Below are 15,391 nucleotides of genomic sequence, written 5' to 3' on the forward strand. Positions count from 1 at the left end.
CACCCCATCCCCCACAGGGGAACTGACGGGAAATTAAAAATGGCACTGCCCTTTCAGGGACTCGAATACTGATTCTACTGGATGGAAAGCCCAAGTGCACCCCCTACCACATGGAAACAGTCCAGATGCGGGAGAGGGAGGTTAGGTTAGTGTACTTTATTTATTTCGGTCCAGAAACTGACGCAAAGATCGATCCTAATTAAGTAATTAATCACTTAGCTCGGGTCTAATCACACAACGATTTGCATAGTGCTGCAAATGGATGACATAAAGTCGCAAAATAACTTAAATACTGACGATGCCATACAACTGGTGTTATCCTGCTGGGAAAAAATTCGCAGTACCATTCGAAACTAGCGACAGACACACCAATCTCCATCCTGCACCTAAAAGCTTGCGGGAAAGAGGATGGGGAGTGAGGTGTAATCTCTATTCTTTTTGGTGGGAAATACGTTCAACTGACGAAATGCTGGTGTTGGACAGAGAGGACTTTAATGAATGTTTCACCTGTAAGCATGCAGCTGAGGTTATAGTGGTTTGACGTCAGAGTTTTCTGCAGTTGCTTGCTCAAAAATCACACTGCAGCCCAGGTAAACGAAGGCAATACACGATAACACAACTAATGGAAAAAAATTCGTCACAGTTCTAATTATACGTCGAAATAGTCGTGAAAAAACCATCACTTGTAATGAATGGGTCACGATGCAGCACATGTACTGGGGAAAATCGTCGTCCTAAAAGACGGGGGCACAACTTGACTAGAAGAAGGGATCGGTTGGTAGGACATGTTTTGAGGCATCAAGGGATCACAAATTTAGCATTGGAGGGCAGTGTGGAGGGTAAAAATCGTAGAGGGAGACCAAGAGATGAATACACTAAGCAGATTCAGAAGGATGTAGGTTGCAGTAGATACTGGGAGATGAAGAAGCTTGCACAGGATAGAGTAGCATGGAGAGCTGCATCAAACCAGTCTCAGGACTGAAGACCACAACAACAACAACAACAAAAGACGGGACGGTAGTTAAAAGTGCGTTCTCCTCGACAGGCGTCCACAAACTGCCGAAAATCGAGGCCCCCTCTCCACGCCCCCCTCCTTCCATCCACCTATAGGGGAACACAGGCTTCTTGAAATGGTCAATTGCTCCGCCGAGTGACTCGTAGTTTTTCTGTTCCCTCGCTGCCCGCACTCGGCTTTCCACCACCAGACCGCCACCTTAAGGCGACGCTCTTACGCCAGCACAGTAGCGTTTATAGTCAACTAAACAAGTAGGACATTGAAGGACTGCCACCTCAAGTGCAACTTGTTCGTCTAAAATATAGCGATAGAGCCCCCATACGCCGCCCCCTGGACAGAGAGCGGCTGTGTCTGGCGACCACCACAGCAGACATGACCCCCGTTCGGCGTTGGGGAACAGTTATATTTGACGTCAATGCATCTATAATCAAGCATCTATTACAAAAAGCAGAACACATTTGCGATCGTAATAAGTGTCCTCTTTCCACGAAAATAGGTGAAGTCCATTTTCTTTTAGTTTTATGAGCAAAATCGGTATTGTTTTTACGTACGACTGCAGTCGCACCTCATTTTTTGGGACATCCAACGAAGTCCACGACCACCGATCACAAATGATCACCACAGACATGACCAACATCATGTGTAAAATCAGGAAAACAAAACTTCGACTATTATGCTGCGAAGATTACCAATCTCCTGAGTATGTCCTCTTTATCTCGAAACAGTCATCAGACTAAAGAAAATCGATAATTTACACTCCAAAGAAAAAAATAATAATCTATATTAAGCAATTTCTGCCGGCTTGTTGAACAAATTACATGACCTGAGAGCGTTTCTTGCGTTCAGTATCTGTTAATAAACTGTCATTCACGTGAAATTACGTTAGAGAATACAATCTTTCATGCCATTGGCTCACATGTCGGGGAAAAAAACAATCACTTTACGTTTAACAACAGGAAGCTATAATTCAAGAGAACGTAGCTGTTTTGTACACTATGACAGGTCCCCTTTTTCCAATGCGATTCTATATCATACTAGCGTTTACGAAACAAATCGTGAGAGCCTGTCTCGCTTTGTGTAGGTGGAAGATTGAAATTCGTTAAAAGATATCGCTGCAACGAAAAAAAAAAAAAAGAAACGTTTGTCAAGAATCATTCCGTAGTGCCCCAGCCATCTCTTCCACCCGCCAGGCGGCACATCATTGATATTAATTTCAAAGTCTAATTAAGTAAATTAATCATGAGAGTCACTTTGTATGGCGAGTATTTTTTTTTTTCAGCAGTCGGATTGCACTCAACCAAGTTGGAAGTTGGACCGTAGCGGTCGCGCGGTTCCAGACTGTAGCGCCTAGAACCGCTCTTCCACCTCGGCTGGCACACATGATTTCTCCAGATGCGCGAATGACGAGGAGGTTAGCACCCCTTAACGGTGTACAGTGGATGTGAAACGGTATTGATGATATAACATGCGGTTGAAAACAAGAAACGGGTTTTTCTATGCATGATGGAGCTCCAGACACATGGTGTTTCCTGCGTTTAGATAATTCAACTGCCCTACAAATTCTAAAGTATTGTTATAGTGTCTGGGGTCATTACCAAGAAAATCTTGGTCAGAGAGAACATAAACACTTGCGCTCCTAAAGCTACAATGTTCTTTACATAAAACATGCTACAATGTTAGATCGTTGCGGTTTCCGACCTATTAGTCATATGGAATGGACGCTGTTACTATCCCAATGTAAGAAATATATTTCCAGCGCATGACACACTCCTTGCAGGTTTCTCTACGCAAACTATGGTGATAAACTGTAAAATGAAAAACTACTTCCTTAAAATATCGGTTCCTTGCGATACACATACAGTATAGTTTTCCAGACTTCTACAGCTCCCACTATTCACATCCGATCACGGTTCAGAAATTATACTATGGTCGCATCTGTCCTATATAAAATGATCGTTAGTAACGGGGAGTGCCTCTTACAAAGAAAGGGACAAACGCATAGCAGCGGTGTTTGACGTGTGAAATTACTTGTCATTCCGCTACTAACTCCATAAACAGGACATCTGTGAAGCAGATGTATACACGGGGATTGTAGTACATCACAAACACATGTCGCTAACCTATAATCACCATACTTATGAAACTGAAGATTGGATTTTATACTCAAGATGTGGCAGGGGTATGGAGTACGTCGCATAAAACTTCGTTTGTCGAGAGGAATGTGTCGAAACAGGATGCAAGTCCTCTGATGACCTAGAGGTTTGCTGTTTACGATCGCACGTAGACAGTGCTCTAAGTCATACACAGAACCTGTAGTAGTATGCCAGTCGAACTGAGGTTATGTCTCACAACTGATGTATCACGACACAGCAACGAAAAAAATGGTCAAATGACACACAGCGACATGTCCCTCTCTTTCTCTAGAATGCATCATCCATCTACCATTAAACCCTTCTCATTACAACACCATCTCACCTTATCACTCCATCCACTCTGTCATTCTTTTAATACATATGCAAGTATGAGGCATATGGTTATCTTTTTTCCAGGATAGGATCAAAGACGGCAGCAACTCGCGCGGTTCTCTATTACCTCAATAGACATATAGTAGAATATTTTCACGACCAAAAACAAAAGATTCTTTCCCCCGTACATGCTTGTTCCGTGTTCCAAAATTGCTTGTAAATGTAGGACAGTAAATATAGCTGTATCCTTTATGCCATGCCATGTTCAGTTTTCTGTGAGAGCCACAGGATCGAATCGTGTTAATGTCGGTTTAGCGGCAGTTGACATGCATCTCTAAATCACGGCAGAAAAAAAGTGTATGGCGGTGCACACTGATTGAGTATGTTACAGCTGAAAACAACAATGTATTAAACTGCTTTTGAAGGAGCAATACAGGAACCATCTCGTGTGGTTGATAGTCTGTTGGATATGGTCATCCTACAGTACAAGTGAAGAAACTTCACACCGGTCTGTGGAAGCAACTTCGATCACTAACCACCTGCCCCAATGAACCAATACCTGTATATTTAATAGGGCTGCCACATGTGTTTGGATGATAGACGTGAATGCACCCTGAGAGACACAGATCTTCTTCGGGCTACCTGTATATAGTTCGGAATGTGTCGCCATGTATTTCCCAACAAGAAACACCACCATAACTTCTCATACAATCTCTTCTGATACCTAGTGCTGCAGGGGAAAGCTTCGTCTAAAGCTGGCCTTACGCACTGTACATCGTTGGCGAAGCTATGACATGACATGTTCCCATTTCCACCGAGTGGTCAAATGCGCTCGTGTCACATTAACTCAGCTCGTCCCATTTCCCCACAGGATGCAGAAGGTCTTATGTGTAGCGCTCTCCGACTTCTTAAATTGGAACGATCGCATAGACTATCCTGCAGTGAGTGCAGGGCAGGTACTTAGGAGTAGTTACAAGATGCAGAGGGACTGTCCTAAAACAGCGGTTCTTGGTGTATCGAATCCTTAGCAGATAGGTTAGAAAAAAGGTGACTTGTTTCGAGGTGTGAAAGTGGCACGACTATGATTCACCAGTAGCTGTAACCATTAAAAGACTCTTCAACAGGATCCAACGCAAATATGTGGTTGAATGGATAGACTTGATTCCAAACTTGCGTACAGCATTTCTGCCTGAAAGCGTAATACTACAGTGACCTACGGGTACCTGTGTAGAGTCAATACCGCCTTTTGATGCAGCGTAATGGTGACACAGGCGTTATGATCGTGTTTTTAACAGCGCGGGCCTTATGCTGAATGTGTGTTGTGGGTTGTAAAATCCCTTTATGGTCTGCTTCAGATGTCATTTCTCTATAGCGTTCCTCGAAAAGAACATCGTGTTCCCTCCATTGATTCCCAGTTGTCCTACTTGACGAGTGGAATCCGCCTGCTGAAAAAAAAAATACTCGCTATACAAATGACACTCAAGATCAATTTAATTAATTATCCGATGAAATTAATACCTGGAGGGTGGAAGAGTGGAAGAGATGACTAGGACACTACGGAATGATTCTTTCAAACGCTTTTTTTGTTGTTGTTGCGATATCTTTTAACGAAATTTCAATCTCCCACCTAGACAGGGCGAGACCGGCTCTCAACATTTTTTTCGTAAACGCTAGTATGATATAGAATCGCCCTGGTAAAAGGGGACCTGTCATACTGTACAAAAAAGCTCCATTCTCTTGAATTATAGCTTCTTGTTGTCAAACGTAAAATCAATGTGGTTTTTTTTCCGACATGTGTGCCAATGAAGTGAAAGATTGTCTGAAATGTTTGTAATACAATTGTGCGTGATAGTTTATTTATAGACACTGGACGCAAGAGACGCTCTCAGCTCGTGCAATTTTTTCAGTGAGCTGAAAGAAATTGCTAAATATAGATTTTTTTTGTGGAGTTTAAATTACTGCTTTTTCTTTACTCTGATGACGGTTTCGAAATAACGAGGACATTCTGCGGTGATCGGTAGTTTTTGCACCGAAATAGTCGAATTTCTTCTTTTTCCTGATTTTACGCAGGATGGGCCGAGAAAAACACGAAGCTTCATGTGGCGGTGGGGGTGGAAATAGTCGGTGGTGGCGGTGAGCGGGGGTGATAAATTGATCAATTTAATTAATTTGCATTTCCATTTGATATCAAAATTGCACCCATAGCCCCCCTATACTACTATTTAATAATTGTATTTTGTATATCTTAAGAAATGTCATTCGAGCATTCTTCCTGTGAGCTTATAAGTATGGAGTAAAAAGCAGAGAAATTAAATGAATCCTTGTGGAATATTTTCTTTCTGAATACAATAAGACAGAAATCCTTTAGAGTTAACTTGAAGCATCTGCCTCGTGCACGGAATAATTATCATTGCTCAATGGCCATGAAGGAACTGTTCCAATGAGAGAAACATCAACGTCAGAAATTTCTCACTACGTTTTTTTCATGAAGGGGCTCTGTTAACTATAACCTATAATGATTCACACCATACATTTAAAGAATTAGCACCATACAACAATCAATACTGCATTTGTATACCCTGGGTAGGAGTAAAACATCAAGTAAATGTGTTCATCCTGCATTAACGGCAAACAACACACATTATTGGGGGGTGGAAGGGGGGTGCGAGGAATAATTCGCCACGTCCCTAGTAGGTTTAAACGAACGTCATGATCCAGTTAAGGTGAGAGCACCTCAAAGCTCTCCATCAATCCTGGACTGTTAGTGGTTTGATGAAGCAGACGTTCACTAGTTTGAGGTGGTCAAGGACGCTTTCTGGTATTACACCAGCTTATGGTCGTATGACATCGGCCGTCATCAGGCCTGACATGGTAGACTTTCGTATGCCGGGGAGCAGCGATTTCGGCTTAATAATCTTTACCGGGAAATGTTTAACATTCATTAATTTAAAAACACGATGAACCTCAAGTATTTTGTGAGTTATACGCAGACAGCGTGGATATCTGTTGGGAATGAACAGCCTTTAATGAACTATTTCCATCTGTTTCACTAGAAGTTCTGAGGTGCTTTTGTGAAGACACCGTTGATTACTTATTGGTTCATAACGCTACCGCGAATCTGTAATTTCAAAGGAAACAGTACAAGAAATTGTGAAGCAATAAAAAGAGCTCAATAGTTAGCCTATCTGAGTAAGCTTTTGTAATGGCTAAAGTGCATTGATGAGGCAAGAAACTATAACCACCGGCTGCACTGCGTGGATCATAGCGTATGTACACGATCATCGACATCCCTACATATTGCAAAATTTGATGAATGTATATACACTCCTGGAAATTGAAATAAGAACACCGTGAATTCATTGTCCCAGGAAGGGGAAACTTCATTGACACATTCCTGGGGCCACATACATCACATGATCACACTGACAGAACCACAGGCACATAGACACAGGCAACAGAGCATGCACAATGTCGGCACTAGTACAGTGTATATCCACCTTTCGCAGCAGTGCAGGCTGCTAGTCTCCCATGGAGACGATCGTAGAGATGCTGGATGTAGTCCTGTGGAACGGCTTACCATGACATTTCCACCTGGTGCCTCAGTTGGACCAGCGTTCGTGCTGGACGTGCAGACCGCGTGAGACGACGCTTCATCCAGTCCCAAACATGCTCAATGGGGGACAGATCCGGAGATCTTGCTGGCCAGGGTAGTTGACTTACACCTTCTAGAGCACGTTGGGTGGCACGGGATACATGCGGACGTGCATTGTCCTGTTGGAACAGCAAGTTCCCTTGCCGGTCTAGGAATGGTAGAACGATGGGTTCGATGACGGTTTGGATGTACCGTGCACTATTCAGTGTCCCCTCGACGATCACCAGTGGTGTACGGCCAGTGTAGGAGATCGCTCCCCACACCATGATGCCGGGTGTTGGCCCTGTGTGCCTCGGTCGTATGCAGTCCTGATTGTGGCGCTCACCTGCACGGCGCCAAACACGCATACGACCATCATTGGCGCCAAGGCAGAAGCGACTCTCATCGCTGAAGACGACACGTCTCCATTCGTCCCTCCATTCACGCCTGTCGCGACACCACTGGAGGCGGGCTGCACGATGTTGGGGCGTGAGCGGAAGACGGCCTAACGGTGTGCGGGACCGTAGCCCAGCTTCATGGAGACGGCTGCGAATGGTCCTCGCCGATACCCCAGGAGCAACAGTGTCCCTAATTTGCTGGGATGTGGCGGTGCGGTCCCCTACGGCACTGCGTAGGATCCTACGGTCTTGGCGTGCATCCGTGCGTCGCTGCGGTCCGGTCCCAGGTCGACGGGCACGTGCACCTTCCGCCGACCACTGGCGACAACATCGATGTACTGTGGAGACCTCACGCCCCACGTGTTGAGCAATTCAGCGGTACGTCCACCCGGCCTCCCGCATGCCCACTATACGCCCTCGCTCAAAGTCCGTCAACTGCACATACGGTTTACGTCCACGCTGTCGCGGCATGCTACCAGTGTTAAAGACTGCGATGGAGCTCCGTATGCCACGGCAAACTGGCTGACACTGACGGCGGCGGTGCACAAATGCTGCGCAGCTAGCGCCATTCGACGGCCAACACCGCGGTTCCTGGTGTGTCCACTGTGCCGTGCGTGTGATCATTGCTTGTACAGCCCTCTCGCAGTGTCCGGAGCAAGTATGGTGGGTCTGACACACCGGTGTCAATGTGTTCTTTTTTCCATTTCCAGGAGTGTATGTAAGTTTCACGTCTCTCCTAAATGACTGAAAAGATTTCTACTGAACTTGGCACACATACTTCTTACTGTCTGGAAAGTACCATTCTGGGATTGGATCCCCATCTACTGCTCCGAGGTGGACTGGAGAGAAAGAAGTGTAGCTCACGACGTGCAGGCAGCCGGGCCGTATTTGTCCAATATTGGAGAATGAGAGAACTTAGTGCCTTGAACCAACGTTGCACATAATTTGTAACCTATAAGAAACTTTTCCTCGCTGAAGTTCTCTTAAAATAATGTCGTAAAAAAGTTTTTCGTTTTCCACATTTTCGCTGTTCAAGCAGTAAAATTACCATATCAAGCATGTACTTTTAATTAATTACACTTTTATTGCTAACTCTTTTTTACAACATATTTTGTAGACAGTTTTAAGATAAAATTATAAATGTAACTGCAAAAATATATCGTTGTATGATACATAGTTAAGGAGATATGACGTCGCAAGGACTGAGACGTGTGAAAGAACTGCCTCATCATGCATGACGTTTCAGTTTATTACTTATTTACCAGTAACTCTATTCGCAACTCATTTCGCAGACTGTATCCATATATACCTCTGGATATACCTGGAAGTGTACGACGTATAGTTCAAGAGACATGAAGTAGTAAACGAAACTGTAGGGCGAAATTTGTAGAGATACATGTGAAACATGTGTACTGGTATGTGAAATATATGTGACACCTGAGTATGTGGGTAAATCCACGGCTGCTCCTAAGCCCCTGCATCGATTTCAACCAATTTTGTCCCACACGTAACTTACTGCCAGGAAAGGCATACTGTGGGAGATGAAACCTACAACCCTCCGTTATTGTGGTGTTCATAACGTGGAGAGAGGTGGAGGAGCAGGAGATGGACAGACTTAGAGGGAGGAAAGAGAAGATGGTTATAGGTAGAGGGATATGGCCAGTAGAGGGGAGTGGATAAAGGGAAATGGCTGGGAAAGGAAGAGGACGAGATGGACAAAGAGAAGGCAGAGGATGAGATGGACAGAACAAGGAAAGAGGAGAGGAGGCGATGGACAGACAGAGGTGGAGGAGAAGATGGAGAGAGAGGGGGGAGGAAGAGAAGGATAGAGAGAGGGCGAGGGAGAAAATAGACAGAGAGAGCGGAGGATGAAATAGATCGAGAGAGGGGAGGAGCAGATGGACAAAGAGAGGGGCAGCAGATGGACAGAGAATGGGAGGTGGATCTTACAGTATACTGAATTTTGTTATCACTGAGTAGTGTTTCGTTTTTCGCTATTTAAGCGCTTCATCTCTTTTCGTTAGTACATAATAGTTTTCAGTTACATATATCTGTACAGTTTTTTGTTTCGTTTATTCTTTTGTCAAGAACAATGCATAGTTCAATAAATGGTAAACCATTAGTCACTGCGATTACGTCTTCTGCCTCCACAATGTTTCCGGATCATGAGAAGGCACATATGATACATCATGAGGGTAGTGAATAAGGAAGTTACATTATTATAAAATCGTGTGATCTGGAAGCAATGCTGGCAAGTAAAACACGGTTACCTACTTGCTGCCTGTTATGCTGAGGTATCTCTACGATCTGTGGCAAAAGGTCATAAATGCGTAATTTCCACAGGTACCACCCGTTTGTGCCCCTGGTGAAAAGCGTCCAAGATATGAAGTACATAAGTTTCGATATCGTAACTTCAATATGGAAGTAATAAGAGACATTATACTACGTACATGTGGACATCACATTTCCACTGTAAGCTAGAAACAGTCAAGAAGCCCTCACGAATAACAATGTTTCAATTGGCGTGACGAGAAAAAGCATTACAGGGCATACACACTACCAGCATTAACAAACTAAATAAACTAATTAGGCCTATACAAGTGAAATAATGGTCGGTATTATTCCGAAAGTATGAGTATCCTGAAAGAGTGTGGCGAGGTGACATAGTTAATTTGTTGAAATGTATTTCTGAGAAAGGTAGATCTTCTTTTATGATAATGATTTTAGAAAGACGTCAACTCCCGCTCACAAGGCACACCTGGGTAGCTTCTGCAACCCTGATGCCCTCATTATTCTCAGCTGCTGCCGGTACATTGACCATTTTCCTGTGGGACGGCTCAATTGCTTATTTTTCGCAATAACAGCTATTTTATCCGCGAGTCACACATTGTCAGCTCGGCAAGTCGTAGGTGAGTAACTAGCATCTGGCATATGCCTGTCATTCCGCCTGAAGGGATCGCTTGTCATTATTTTAATACTTCTCAGACGAAGAAAAGGAATAAAATAATTTGGTAAGTTTCCAATCCAGTCGTACAGTGTTAAAAGTACGGTAGGGATTCAACCAAAATTCCAACAGAATAGGCAATTTATTTTTGTGCGAATTGTTAACATTTTCTCATTGAAGAAGCATCACCATTTATGAGTAACGGCCACATTTCTCTTGTTGACAGGTTTAATTGTTCTTCCTTTGCCAAAACACAGTACAATTTGTACAAACTCATCTTACAGCAGCTATTGCGACAGAATTCTGAAACAGAGTGGCTCATTAAACAAATAATTGGCGACGAGAGAACAGAATAGGTTTCGAAAAACCTCATTGTGTCGGTTTTCAAGAAATAAGAGAAGAAATTTCGTGTTTATTTTCATACTAGGAAACTCTTGTTTCACTAACTGTCGATAACTCTTAACAAATTACAGGCACGAGAGTGAAAAAAATAAAATAAGAAGTATAGCGTCTGCTATATCGCCATAGATAAGAAAGTTCCGTGTGTTTACGAACTGGCAAAGTATTCTCCTCCTTGTATGCTATCATTCGCGAAAATCTCGTCTCGATGTCTAGAGCGGTTTAGGAGATATGAGCGACGTTGTGAATATCATTCTCGCGGGTGTGAGATCGGAAGTGAACTCGGTACATTGTATCCATTTTCTCGACATGGTCTCTCTAGCCGGAGGTTTGAGTCCTCCCTCGAGCGTGTGTGTGTGTGTGTTGTTATTAGCATAGGTTAGTTTAAGTAGTGTGTAAGTGTAGGGACCGATGACCTCAGCAGTTTGGTCCCCTAAGAACTCACACACATTTGAACATAGCGACCCCTATTTTTCATAGCAAACTTTTCGAATTTTGCGTAGCATCTTACTGAAACGTGTATAGCACAATAAGTGTGACGATCAGCGAGATGATGGGCTCTTAGCCACGAATCTGACGTATAACACTAGAAGCAAGGCAAAAATCAAATAATTTTACTGAATAGTTTATGTAAAATCGTTTGTGAAAGATTACAGGGTGCACGCACTTCGATTTTGTCAGCGCAGAGCGTCGCCAACCAGCACGTGCAAAGAATGTGTACACATCTTATCATGCGATGGACCAGCGCTGTACATGCGGAACGTGCGCGTCGTGTTTTAAGTGTCTTGTCACGTCATACGTGCTATACACGTCTCAATTAGCGCTTAGCCTTCAGGAGAAGGCTAGCCGAATATAGGAAGACATACATACTCAGGCATCATTGGATACTCGGGTAGTTTTGTAGTAACAAATGTGTTGCTGCAACTTTGGAAAGTAAAACAATAGTGATTATGTATGGTATTGGTTAGACAAGTACTGGTTCAGATGGCTCTGAGCACTATGGGACTTAACATCTGAGGTCGCGCGGTTCCAGACTGAAGCGCCTAGAACCGCTCGGCCACACCGGCCAGCAGACAAGTACTGGGTAGGTTTCCGGAGGTATGAGGCACTAGTGGTTTATGGGCACAGAGCTGGTGCTAGATGGCGTCCCAGGTATGGTCGTCCTTCAGGTTCAGATCACAACAATTTTAATGGCCAAGACATCAACATGAGTACAGCGTGATGGTTCTCAAACTATTGTACTGCATACAGTTATCCTGCTTGCCGATGCCATTGCGATTGAGGATGTCATTAACCATGAAGAGATTCAGGTCACCCCACAACAATGTTCACTTAATCCACAGCTGTTATGGTGCATTTGATTAATAACACAGGTCTCATGGAAGTCTAACTGACTAGCACTCGTAGCGTATTAATATCGTCACTGACCTGCAGAGCAAGTTTCGAATACCTGTTTACCTTGATGAAGCAGTTTATAGACACAACCATTGATCTGGTGTAACAACAAACATGATTCATCTCAACAAGTGACACGTTTCAATTGATCCATGGTTCAGTCTAGATAATCCCGTACCATTACATACATAATTGAGGGTGTTGTTGGGTGAAATTGAGAGCACATAAGGGTAGTCTGCTGCAGAAACACATGTTAAAGATGTGAACTGAATAGTGTACTCAGCAACGGTGGTGCCTGCACCATCAAAGCACTCTTTTATCAGATCTACTACGGATTGCCGTCCATCTTGCTTTATAGAATGGCAAGTCTCTGACCTCTACGTTCTGTGAGGAGGCAGGGCGCCCAACACCTTGTTGACTACTTTTTGCTTCATCACACTTAAAACACTTCTCATATATGCTCGACAGTAGCACAAGAACAGCCAATCAGATTTTCCATTTACAGGAAGTTCGTTCCCAGATGTGGGGGCATAATTCCTTACATAAGTGGGTTTTCTCAGTTGTAGCCTTGACCGTCAATAGAACGATTCTCCATTCGTCTCTCCTCTGCTTGTTTATAGAGGGGGCAACATAAAACTGGCTTGGAAAATATTTACAATAAGACTGACGTAAGATTGATCCTCCTTAATGAACACCTCAGAAGATTCTGGAAACGGTCACTGGTGACGTCAATGCAGCGCTACACTCGGCTTATCAAATTAGGAGAAACGTGTAGCCAGCAGTACTGTTGGCAATGTTGTGTTGTAGCTCTTCCAGTGTGTGAGGATTTTTTGAGTACACTTGACGCTTCAGCTTGTCGCACAGGTATCAAACCATAACGAGAGACATCAGACGATCGAGGTAGCCAGGATATTACACTGCCTTTTCTGAGTATCCCCTCCTCAACGAACATCTCATGCACTCCTGACAAGGTTGAAAATAACAATGCAGTCTTTCATCTTATGTGAGTCGATCGACATATATGAATTAAACAGTTGACAGACATACTGATTAGCACTGACAGTTTGGTGAAAAAATTGTGTTACGACACAGAGACCAAACATTACATGCCCAGCATAGTCTTGAGGTTATATGATGGAACTTCGAAGTACTAATGGGGATTTTGTGGTACATTTTGGCGGATATTCCCTGAGTTCACATACCTTGGCAGTCTGAACCAGGCCTCATCTGAAGAAACGAGAGACCAAGGATCCAAGAGTCGTGATTACTCTTCACTCAGACACCATCGATGGAACTCAGTAGGCAAAAGTCCTTATGGATGATTTAACTGATGGATGACCGCAAATTTGTGAAGTTAATAGGTGCAGGTGCACTTTTTTAATAGTCAGAGGCGACCACGCCCTAATTATCACTAGCACAGAGAACTGGTGTTGAGATTTTGTCGGACTTCATTCCAGGCTTTGCTACACTCGAGCAACATTTTATAGTATACGAGATCTTTTCGGATAGTTATCGTTGTCGTTCACTAAAGAACCTGCTCCTGGACATTTTGCCGCTAAGTTTAGCTTTGCACCCTGTACTGGATATTTTGTCAAAACACTTCCACCCTGAAACTCTTCGACATACAGATCCGCAGGCGTTTCGCACTAACTCTCCAATGCATAGCATTCGACAGTGACTATGCACTGTCTTACTGTGAGCACTATTTTTCTCCAGCATTGAAGTGCATACTAAACATGTCTGCTCCTCTCTCTCACTCAAATGTAACGATACGACGAAGTACTTGGGGCAGATCATGCGGGGGACGCGCATATGCAGACACATGACAGCAACCTACTGGTTCACTAAAATCCCGTTTCCAGTATTTTTTGTTACAGCCTCTTCTCTCATTCTTTAACATGGGCCAGTTCCGCATCAGTCTCATAAATATTATCTGAGCCAGTTATATTTGGCGCACCTTGTGCATGCCTCACCATATCATGTGCACCCAACACCATAGAACGGCATTAAGTCCCGCAGTGGTCAATGGTCATAATATTTTGACTCATTACAGTATATTACAGTGAAGTCAACATTCTCGGGTGAATAACATATATAATACTACTGAATGCTGACAGTAGTTCATAATTTGTTCCCATTTTACATTCATAATAGCGTAGAGTAGGTGACAGAAGTTATTAAAAATACTACGCTAAAGTACGCTTCTGTAAGGAGTAGTCTACTGAAACCTAACACCCGCAACAACGGGACGTTCTGAGATTTCTAACATAACTTTTACTGTGGATGCTGTGTCTGGTACTATCTGTTGTATGAATACATTAGAATTTTTGACAATTCCATATGCTTCTAGTGTGTCAAAGAGAGTATGCCTATCTACAGTGTCGTATGCATTGAAGTCCGCAAATGTGACTATAATGTTACTCGTCTCCCTGACCTTCATGAGTGTTCGCAGATTCCAAATCTGTTCAATAGCTGATATCCTTTCTCTGAAGCCTGCTTAGTATTCACCAATCTTTGCATCACTTTGTAGTTCTGTTCTACTGAGTAGTGTCTCGGAGAGATTTTTGTAAGCGACTGGTGATAATGAGATACAGAGCTTGAATAAAAATAAGGAACAACTGCGAGAAACGCATGCTTGAACATATAAGCAGTAGCTAGCAAATTCTGCAGGTGCGGCTGTTGTATCTGACCACGAACGGCACCCGTGGAATATGCTCAATATATTGCACGAGTCAGTCCTGATCAGAACAATGTTATGTGTAGTTGTGATTGTATTTTGTCACGCTGGCTGAGTTCGAACGTGGGCAAGTACTTGACGGTCATATTGTGGGAACTTCCGTAACTAAGACAGCCGAAGTATTTGACGTTTCAAGAGGAACCATATCGAATATTTCTACCACATACAGTGAAAGCAGGAAAACATCATCCTCTCAGCCACAACGCGGACGAACATTTGTGAAAATATCGTGACAGATGATCACTAAAGACGACTGTGACGAAAAATAAGAAGACGAGAGCTGAATAGGTCACTGCAAAACTGAATGTCGCACTTACTTGTCCTCTCAGCTCCAAAACTAACACGAATGGAGCTCCGTAAGCAGGGAATAGCGGGCCCAGGTGCAACTCTGAAACCACACTTCAATG

This window comes from Schistocerca cancellata, chromosome 1 (assembly GCF_023864275.1).
Source record: "Schistocerca cancellata isolate TAMUIC-IGC-003103 chromosome 1, iqSchCanc2.1, whole genome shotgun sequence".
In the NCBI taxonomy this organism is placed as follows: Eukaryota; Metazoa; Arthropoda; class Insecta; order Orthoptera; family Acrididae; genus Schistocerca; species Schistocerca cancellata.